Source organism: Perognathus longimembris, chromosome 2 (assembly GCF_023159225.1).
Source record: "Perognathus longimembris pacificus isolate PPM17 chromosome 2, ASM2315922v1, whole genome shotgun sequence".
In the NCBI taxonomy this organism is placed as follows: domain Eukaryota; kingdom Metazoa; phylum Chordata; class Mammalia; order Rodentia; family Heteromyidae; genus Perognathus; species Perognathus longimembris.
In genome coordinates this window covers 142212714-142223160 of record NC_063162.1, presented here as the reverse complement: position 1 = coordinate 142223160, position 10447 = coordinate 142212714, and positions in this window count along the sequence as shown.

Genomic DNA, 10447 nt, shown 5'->3' with positions numbered 1-10447 from the left:
AGGCAGGAAAGTCTGTGAGACAATTATCTTCAATTAAATACTAGAAAACCAGAAGTAGGCCTGTGGTTCAAAGTGGTAAAGCACTAGCCTTGAGCAAAAGCGCGCAGGAACAGTGCTCAGTTCAAATCCCAAGACAAAAAACAAGAATAAGTTATGACTATATGGTGCAGCAAATGTAAAAGACAGATGAATTAAACACCTCAATGTCCAAAATAGAAAGCACAACATCTCAGAATGTTCAGGAGCAATAGATGGCATGTAGAATTTTAAGACAATGAAAAATACCATCTAAAGGAAAATTCTGACTGATTTGACATGACAGCACTTGTTTTTGCATTTCTTAGCGAAACTTTATGGATTGGGTTCCTGGTAATGCTGATCACATGAATTTGTAGGGGTTTCCTTCCTAAGGACTAGATTGTTCTCCCTCTTCCCCATCCTCCTCCTCCACCCTCCCTCTCTTGCTTTTCCCTCCTCCTCCTTCCCCTCCTCTTCCCCCTCTTCCCTTTCCTCTTCCCCCTTTCTCTTCCCCTTTCCTCTTCCATTTTTTCTCCTTCCCCCTCCTCTTTCTCCCTCCTCCCCCTCCACTTCCCCCTCCTCCCCCTGCACTTCCCCCTTCTCTTCCCTCCCCCTCCTCCTTCTTCCCCTCTCCTCCCCCTCCTCCATCTCCTACCTTGCCTCCTTCTCCTCTCCTCTTCCCCCTTCTCTTCCCCCCTTACTCTTCTTTCCCCTTCCTCCTCCTTCTCCCCCATTCCCCCTCTTCCTCTCCTCTTCTTCTTCCTCCTCCCCTTTCTCTCTCCTTTTCTTTCTCTTCTCTTCCTTTCCTTCTCCTCCTCCTCTGCCTTTTTGCAGGTGCTCCTGGATGCTGTCCCTGAGCTTTTGTGTTCAAGGTTAACACTGTTCCACTTGAACCATAGCTTCACTTCCAGCTTTTTGATGGCTAATTAGAGATAAGAATCACATGGACTTTCTCCTGCCCTATCTGGTTGTGAATTGCAATCCTCAGATCTCAGCTTCCTGAGTAGCTAGGATTATAGGCGTGAACCACTGGCACCCTACTTGGAGTTTCTTCTTTTAAAGTTTGGTAACATTCAACAGTGAAGCTTTCTGGTCCTGGGCTTTGTTGGGAGATGATTATTCTGATTCAGTGTCTCTACTTGTTATAGACTTATTCAAGTATTTACATCTTGGTTCAATTTTGGGAGGTTGTCTATGTCAAGAAATTTGTTTATTTCTTCTAGATTGTCTAATTTGTTAGTATATATATCTTCAGAACAACCCTTCATGATCCTTTGATTTTCTATAGTATTGTTTGTAATCTCTCTTTTTTTTTACTTTAATTTTATTTATTTGTCTTCTATCCCATTCTAGTTAGTCTAGGTTAAGGTTTATCCTCTAAAAGACGTAATTCTCTGTTTCATTAATCTTTTTTACTTTTTTTAGTCTTTATTTCATTTATTTCTTCTGTTGATTTTGGATTTTTTCTTGGCTTTTCTGAGACTTTGAGGTATATCATCAAGAAATGTCTATATTTTTATTTTATTACATTATTATCAATAGTATTCATTCCTAATATGTGAACTCACTATGAACTTTTAAACTTTTATGTACTGAAAAAATGTTAATAATTTTGGAAGAACTGTTTTTAATAGTAATGAGCTAAAATTTTTAAGTTAGTATTTCTCTAATAATATTCTGAACAATCAGGAATGAGATAAGGATGGCCACTCTCTGCAATCCTCTTCAACATAGTACTGGAATTCCCAGCAAGAGCAATAAGGCAAGAGGAAATGCAAAGGGGATCCAAATAGAGAAGAAGTAGTAAAACTATCAATTTTTGCTGATAACATGATCCTTACTTAAAGAACTCCCAAATCTCCTCCCCAAAGCTACTAGAGCTGATCCTAAACTTTGGCAAAGTAGTAGGGTATAAAATGAACCCACAAAAATCAGAAGCTTTCCTGTACACCAACAATGAGAAGATTGGGACTGAAATCAGGAAAGCAATTCATTTGCAAGTCTCAAAAGAATAAAGTAAAATACATAGGAATTAACCAAGGATGTGAAGGACTTCCACAGTGAAAAGTGTATGTATGGTGTGTGTGTATAGATATACACACATATTTATATAACATATAATATATATGCACACATATAGTATTCATATATAAGATATTATGTATTACATATGTTTATAATACACACATCATATATATGTATATATGGCACTCATTGCTATAAACCTCCAACTTTTACTTTTTCTGTTCCACAAATTTTGGCATATTGTGTTTTCCTTTTTCATTTGATTAAAAGGAATTTTGTGATTTTCCTTTTGATTTCCTTAGTGATTCCATGTTCATTGAAAGCGTGTTTAATCTTGTATTTGTGTAACTTTTACAGTTTTCCTGACTGTTGACTTCTAGTTTCATTCCACTGTGATCAGAAAAGATGCAAGATGTTACTCAAAAATTGATTAGACCTGTGTGTACTGAGGATCAAACCTCATTACTGTGCTACGCTCATATTCCATAGAGAAATGTAAAAAGCAAAGAAGGACTATCCATGGATGATTGTCTAATAGGACTAATCATCATCTTAATAAGCTGGGTGTCAGAGGCTCATACCTGTCATACCCTGATTCTGCCCACTAAATTGACTCTTAGTTGGCAAAGGCCGTTTTAGTCAAAAGCCTGTTGACATCTTATTTGTAGTTGACTAGGGTAATCTGATGTCCCAATTGCTTCTGATTACCACAGTTGACTGGGGTGTCTAACATGTCCTTTCAGAGGCTCTTTGCCCACAAGGTAGGTGGAGTTGGCAAAAGGAGATGACTAGTATTATCCTTTCCATGACAGCACATCTTGTCATTGACCTCGTTGCCTTCCACAGGAAGATGTGAGGAGGCTAACATTTATACATGAAATCATCATGGAGCCTTGGTCTTTATGGTGCCCAAGGGGTCCCTCTGATATTGACATATCTTCTTGTTTCTGCCAATTATTCTAGCTTCCCCCTTCCCCTCTACATAACTGCCAGGCTGAAAGTAAAAGCCAGAAGCCTCTTCAGTCTTTCCTTTATCCTTCTCCTGCCTTTGTGTGGTTCTTTCATGTTGCCCCAGGCGGTGCCGTTTCAGTCCTTTTCTTCTTCAGGAATAGTATTACAATTGACTAGAAAGGAGTGGATTTCAACTGGAAGAACAAAGTAGCTACTGGCAGCCCTCATAGAATGCTCTCTCTCTCTCTCTCTCTCTCTCTCTCTCTCTCTCCTTCTCTCTGCCCCTCTCTTCCTTTCTCTATCTCAGGACAGATAGTGCTGGTGAAACATGAGGTGACTGGTGTTATGTTTTCGAATACAGCTCTTTGCTGGGTTGTCTGATGATTCCTCAAATTTTCTCTTTCTAAAAAGTTTTAAAGTTACAGCAGAGGATCACAAGACCCCAATAGCTATACCCTTATGAACACATAAGATGATGCTAAGTGAAATGAACTCCATGTTATGGAAACGATTGTTATATCATAGTTGTAACTACTTTCAACGTGCCATGTGTAACTGTAGCTTCTATTATTGATGATCTTCTTGTATTTCCTTCCTGTGGTGTACCTGCACTATCTCTGTATCTTATCTGAGTACATTGGAAACCGTGTATACTGGTATTGGAACTAGGAAATTGAAAGGGAATACCAAAATCGAGAGACACAGGGTAAAAAAAAGACAAACAACTACAAAAGCAATACTTGCAAAACTGGTGTAAATGAACTGAACAACTCATGGGGGGAAAGGGAAAGGGGGAGGGGGAGGGGGAATGAGAGAGGAGGTAACAAACAGTACAAGAAATGTATCCAATGCCTAATGTATGAAACTGTAACCTCCCTGTAATTCAGTTTGATAATAAATACTTAAAATAAAAAAATTATTATTATAGAGGTGATATACAGACAGATCACAGTTACATAAGTCAGGTAAAGAATACATTTCTTTGGGGGCAGTGCCACCCCTTCCCTCACCCTTAGTTCTCCCTTCCCCACCCACAAGTTGCACAGTTCATTTTCAACATAGAGTCTAGTGAGTACCACTGCTGCATTTGTTTACCCTTTGTCCCTCCATTTCTGTGGTTCCTCCCCCTTACTCTCCCAAGACAGATAAAGAAACAAACAAAGCAAAAATAAAATAAAATAAAAACAGCAACAAAGACAAAAAAGAAAACCCTCTCATTTCCATTTCCTGGAGTTCATTTTAATAAACATTATTTTGCATGATCAGATGCACATAGGCTTTGCACATTTTTGTTCCTCTCCTAAGAATATCCTCTTTTGTCAAAATTTCTCTTTTTAAGTCCAAGACAAGGATATGTCTAAAAATATCCTTGTGTCTGGAGCTGCTCTTTACCATAAGCTCTTTGGTTTATAGTTTTCTTACTCTTATTTCATTGACAGTCTGATTTCACCCTTTCTTTAGTCTAGATGTAGCGTGGATTTTGCAAAGCCAACCAATGGACCTAAGTAACTCCATTTTCTAGGCAGAATTCCATTTTGTGTAGGCTTGTGCATACGCGTTCTTCTTTTCTAGACCTGGCTACTAATTCTTGTTGTTAGGTCCTCTCCCTGAGGGCTACATGCAGATGCCCCCACCTCATTAAGTCTCCACCCAGTTACCTGGGTAACCTGCAGACCTGGAGGCAGTTGCCTCCCCTTTCCCTGAGGTTACCTCCTAATCCACCTGGCCACACCCCTTGCCCCTGCCCTAAATAAAGCAGGGCTGGGTGGGGGTCTCTCTCTCTCTCTCCCTTCTCTCCGGCCATGGATCACCTTGACCACAGGCCAGCAGTTCGGTAATAAACTTTCTTTCCTGCCTGAATACCGCGTGGCGTTCTCCTTTACCGGTTACCTACTTTAAAAACCTAACACTTGTGTTCTAGTCTGAGAAATGACAGTACCCAGAACTTTGAAGATGTGTCCCTGGGCCAAACCATGGCCTGGCCAATGTGCTCCTCTAATTACACCCCAGCATCTATCAAGGGGACTAATGCCTGCCTATTCCATTGCCCCATCCATGTTCCCACAACTGACCTCCTTTACAAAAGCTCCCCAAATCTGACCCCATTTCTCCCTTGAAATGTAAATAAGACTTTGATGCCTCGTTTGCTACTCTGATTTGGTGAATTCTTTCCCATAATGGTCACTGGCTGTAGCCCCTAGACTTAACATGTTTGGTCTTCCAAACTGGGTTTTTGAATAGCTATTGCAGGAAATTCAAAGAATGAAGGAAAATAATTAACCAGCTTAATCAAATCCCTAAATGCTTCCCTATTTTAATAGCAGTCTGTTATTTACCAGAGCAATTTACTCTTGACATACTGAGACAATAATTTATAATTTCTGCTTCCTGCCTTAACTCATTTTCACTGGGACTCATTTGTCCATGTATTCTAAACTTAAATACTGAAAGCATGAAGCCCATTATCAGTTTAACAATTGGAAAGAGGATGAAATGCATGAACAAACATAGATGAATTACAAGGGATGAGCTCTTTGCTCTAAGCACTATAAAAATGAGCCGAAATGGCATAGTTTTCAGTTACATGCAATGAGCTGAAACTATAGCATTAGAAATCAGCACATCTTAACATATATCAAGAAAGAATCTTACATTAGCAGTATTTTTCAACCTGTGCATTATTGACATTTGGAGCTAGATAATTCTTTGTTGAAGGTGTGGCCTGTGTATTATGGGATCTCTAGCAGCACTTTTACCTCTATCTAGCAGATCCCAGCACTATCTTTGTGCTCCTCTGACATAACTGTGACACCCTAAAATATTCCCACATATTGCCAAAAATTTCCTAGAGAAGGGTAGGACAGATTTGCCCCTAGTTAAGAACCAGGTGAAATGAAGCCATTCACTCAATGCAGCTTTACCATATTAGATGATAAAACTCTGTAACACAGGACTGTATTCCATTATATCCAACTCAGTACTTTAAAATATAATACATCTTGTTACACCCTCATGAACTATTTAAAACATTGATTGATATTATCTGAGGTTAGGGTGATTAAAAGTAGAATGCAAAATTAAAGCTCTAGTATTTGAAATTAAAATGAAACTCGTGTAAACAACCATCGAAATAAATAAAAATTCAGAGTATCTAGAAAATAACATGAAAAATACTACATTTACAGAGCTCAAGCGAAAGTTTGTTATTTCTAATATTGGTGTTACTAAACAAGAAAAATTGATAAAATAAGCTTTCACTCTAAGAAATTAGGACCCTATTGATAGATTAAGAAAATAGGGATTTGTAAAATAAAGTGAGACAGTAATGAGTTAAAAAGCAGAAAAAATAGCAGAATTGATTAATGTATTTTCTTTCCTTCTGTAAATTTACTGTAAATGAAAATTCAGAAAAATAATTTGATTAACCAGTAATTAATAATAGTCAAAAGAACTAATGTGTAGGCATACAAAATAACAATGGAGGCTAGGTCCCAGTGGATCACCTGTGATTTTTAGCTACACAAGAGGTGGAGATATGGAGGGTTGAGGTTTAAAGCCAGATTTCAGAAAAGTCCAAAAGACTCCATCTCTAATCAGATGCCACAAAACAGCTTTGGAGGCATGGCTCAAATGCTAGATGTAAGAGAGAAAGTAGAGTGAACGCCAGGCCTTGGATTCACCCAGTTATCAGCAAAAATGGAGAATTAAAGGAATCACTAGAGTAGTAGTAAGTGCTGAGAACTCAAAAGATTTTTGTAATAGCCCAAGTGCTCAAGATACAGTCTAGCATAGTGTGCTAGTTAAATCTGCCCAGCCAGCCGGCAGTGAAAAGGGAATCCTGAATGAGGGGGGCGAGGATTAAGGAAAAGGAAAAATACAAGACAAGAGAAAAAAGACAAGAGGCAAAGATGGGGTACAGGAGGTCTGCAGCCTCAGATTGTAACTCAAGACTGCAGCCAGGTTTATTCTTAACTTCCAGGATATATGCAGTTTGAAAACCAGGAAATAGCAAAGGCTTAAAATTCCAGAACACAAAAGGGCTTGGAGTTAGCAATACCCGACATAGCTAAGACAGGGTGAGGTTGGTTAACATAAGAATGGACCCCAGAGCAATACCTGATGGTAGCTAAGACAGGATGAGTTTGGTTAACATAAGAATGGACTCACGGTAGACATAGTAAAGCATTTCTGATTTTCCATTAAGCCATGTCCTTGCATGTCCTTGAAAACACAGCCAGAGGTCAGGAAGAATTTAGCTGCAAGTTTGGCTCCTGACAATTAAAGCCCTGAGTTCAAGTTCTAGTATCACCAACAAGCTAAAGTAAACATAAATACAAATATATTGCTGTACTTAAGAGATGGGCTTTTTTCCCTTTTATTTATTTATTTATTTTTCTTAAAGAAATGGGATTTTTATGGTTCCTGCTTTTAACTTACTATTTTAACAAATATGTCATTGAGTTTTAGGTCTTAAATTTTTAGGAAATACATTTTTAGACCTTCTTTTTCCCCTCTGTCCCCCCCCCCCAAAAAAAACAACACCCAAATACCCAAACAGAAAGTCTCAGACTTTTCTTCTGACATATAAGAAGACAATTAAAAATATACTCAATAGATAAAAGAATGATTAAGCAGAAATTATATTGGCAAAAGAGCTCTAAAGTTAGAATGATGATCTGACCTTCATGTTAGTTTCCCTGTAGTCTTCAGGATGTCCAACTGGAATGACAGGCACTGAGCGAAATAGAAGGTTCTTTGGTGAGAACCTACATAAACACTGCAAGTGAGAGAAGTCATACTGCTGGCTTGCCTGGAGGGAGAATCTGGATTCAGAAGGGGCAGAGGAGACGCTCCTGGGTAGCTGGAATCTGTATGTCTGTTGGTGGGTGGCATGAGGTGTGTAAATGTGAACCGTATCATTGATCTGGGCACTTCGGCTTGGTGGGCAACCTATGCCGCACTACGTGTATTCACTTTAGCTTGCTCTAACTTACTACAAATAAATTGTTGATAGTTTACTGTGAAGGAAAAACTCTGTAAGTTCCACATCACTTTCTTTGTGCCAGTCACCATTTCTTGGGATCTCGTGGTGATTTCAATAAACTTGAACACCTCAACTTTGTAAAGCAGATTAGTGCCTCACATGATCTTGAAGATATGGATGAATCTGTCACCCCTCATTAAGAGCATAGAAGCTTATATTTTCTTGGAGATGTGTTTGAAAAGGTAATATTTGACAGGGGATGGAAGGCATAGCATACACTGCTAGTGTTATGGTGCTGTGTGAGGCTCTCTCTTTTCCCAGGAAAAACTTTGTTTGCATTTCTGCTAACTAGTGGTGGTAAAAGGTCCTGAGACACTCTTAGGTTCAGTGATTTACTACAGGGATGCAAAGAACTCAGTAGAGCTCTTCCTTTCATAGCCGTGGTTAATTACCGTGAAGGGACAAAAATAAAAATTAGCAGAAGCCAGCCAGATGTGGAGGTGAACACCTGGAATCCCAGGTGAGTAGCTGAGGCAGGAGCTTAAGAATATTTTATCAGTGTGGACTACTTAGAAAGTTCCAGGCTACCATGGGGTATGCAATGATACCTTGACTCAAAAAGAAACAGATAAAGAACAAAGCTAGTCAAAAAATAAAAGGAGCCTAGGGTGAGATTCCATAGTAGACCAGGCACAAACTTCCAGTTGTTTTCTCCCAATGGATTGTGGATGAGGTGCTTAATTCTCCTAGAAATAATAGGTGACAATGTATGCAGTCCTGTGAACCAGGAAAATTCATTTGAATTTTGAAGTCTACTGTTTCTGTAAGCGTAGGTTGCGTGGGTATGAAGGATGTGTGTGTGTGTGTGTGTGTGTGTGTGTGTGTGTGTGTATGTGTCTGAATTTAGTCACTCAGCCTCCAGCTGCTATGTGAAGCTGGTTTCCCTCACCATAAATCAGGTTCTAAGCTCTAACCACTCAATAAACAATGGCCCAATAAACAATAGCCAGGGCCTCCAGTAATCACCATTTTCCTCAGGAATGATAATCAAAGGGTAAGACCTTGTCTTCTAAGAGTTGTCAAGAGCCTGATTTGGACTCTTCAGGATTAAGTTAATCTACATCTACTGAGTTAATTATTGAAGAGAGAGTTTTACAATTTGTTGCAGGCAGTTGGCTATCAATAGAAAGCTTATAGTGATGAAAATGACTCTTGTCCAGTGACGAAATTCTTAAAGGTAAATCATTACATTTGGTAGGAAAGGTAAACTCAAAGGCTACCTAGTTTTATCACTCTAACATTAACCAGTTTAGAATCTAGATGAACAATCTTATTTACACCTTTTTTTGTCAGTCATTGGGGCTTGAATTCTGGGCCTGGGTGCTGTCCCTGAGCCCTTCAGCTCAAAGATAGCACTCTACCACTTGAGCTACAGCCCCATTTCAGGGTTTTTATGAGTAGTTTAATGGAGATAAGAGTCTCACAGACTTTCCTGCATGGGCTGGCTTTGAACCGTGATCCTCAGATCTCAGCCTCCTAAGTAGCTAGGATTACAGGTGTGAGCCACTGGCGCCTGGCTTGGCTCTCTTTCTATCTTCCTATTTCCTTCCTTTCCTAACCTCTGTCCCTCATATTAATTAATTTGTAATACTAAGACTTTAACCATGTTAAGCTCCTATTTATATCTTAGGAACCTAAATTCACTTCTCTCCACCCTTATTGGGAAGAAGTTGATATATCCCATCTCTTTTTACTTTGGATATCATTCAGCTATGAAACTTGTACTGCAGTCAGCTCCCCCTTATCTCAGAGGAAGTAAGAGAGACACTCACTCCAACAGATGCCAAAATCTAATGAAGTGGCTGAAATATCAGATAAATAATTTGAATGTCTATTTTTAATTATTAATTTTTAAATTATCTTTAAGTAGTTGTACAAAAGGGCTTGAATGCAACATGTCAATTTATGAGTGCAATACCTTGTAATCAATGTCACCCTGAAAGGTCTACTTCAAAAGTGATCGTTGACTTCGAAGAGGATTCAAATAGATGATGAATGAAGTTAGAAAATCAATTCAAGGCCTAGGCAAGAAATTCAGCACGAGTAATCTAATGTGCACAAATAAAATATATTTCTCTAGTCGAATTGAAAAACATGTCCATCACTATTGTTGGGCCCTAAAAGTTTTATTCATGGTTTAATGCTTACATATAGTAATATGACTGATTTTCTTTTGGACTTGCTGCTTTTAAAAGATTTACTGAGCTATGTCAACATACTCTTAGGGTCTTGGAGAACAATAATTTTATAATGCCTCAATATTCCTAAGACCTCCTTCACAAAAGAATCCATCTCTTGACTATTTTACAAAGGTGGGTTCTACTTGTGTATGTTGGTTGTTTCTAGTCACATTATTTGGTATGGGTTATGTGATGAAGATGAGCAAGAGTGATTAGGTGACTGGTGTGG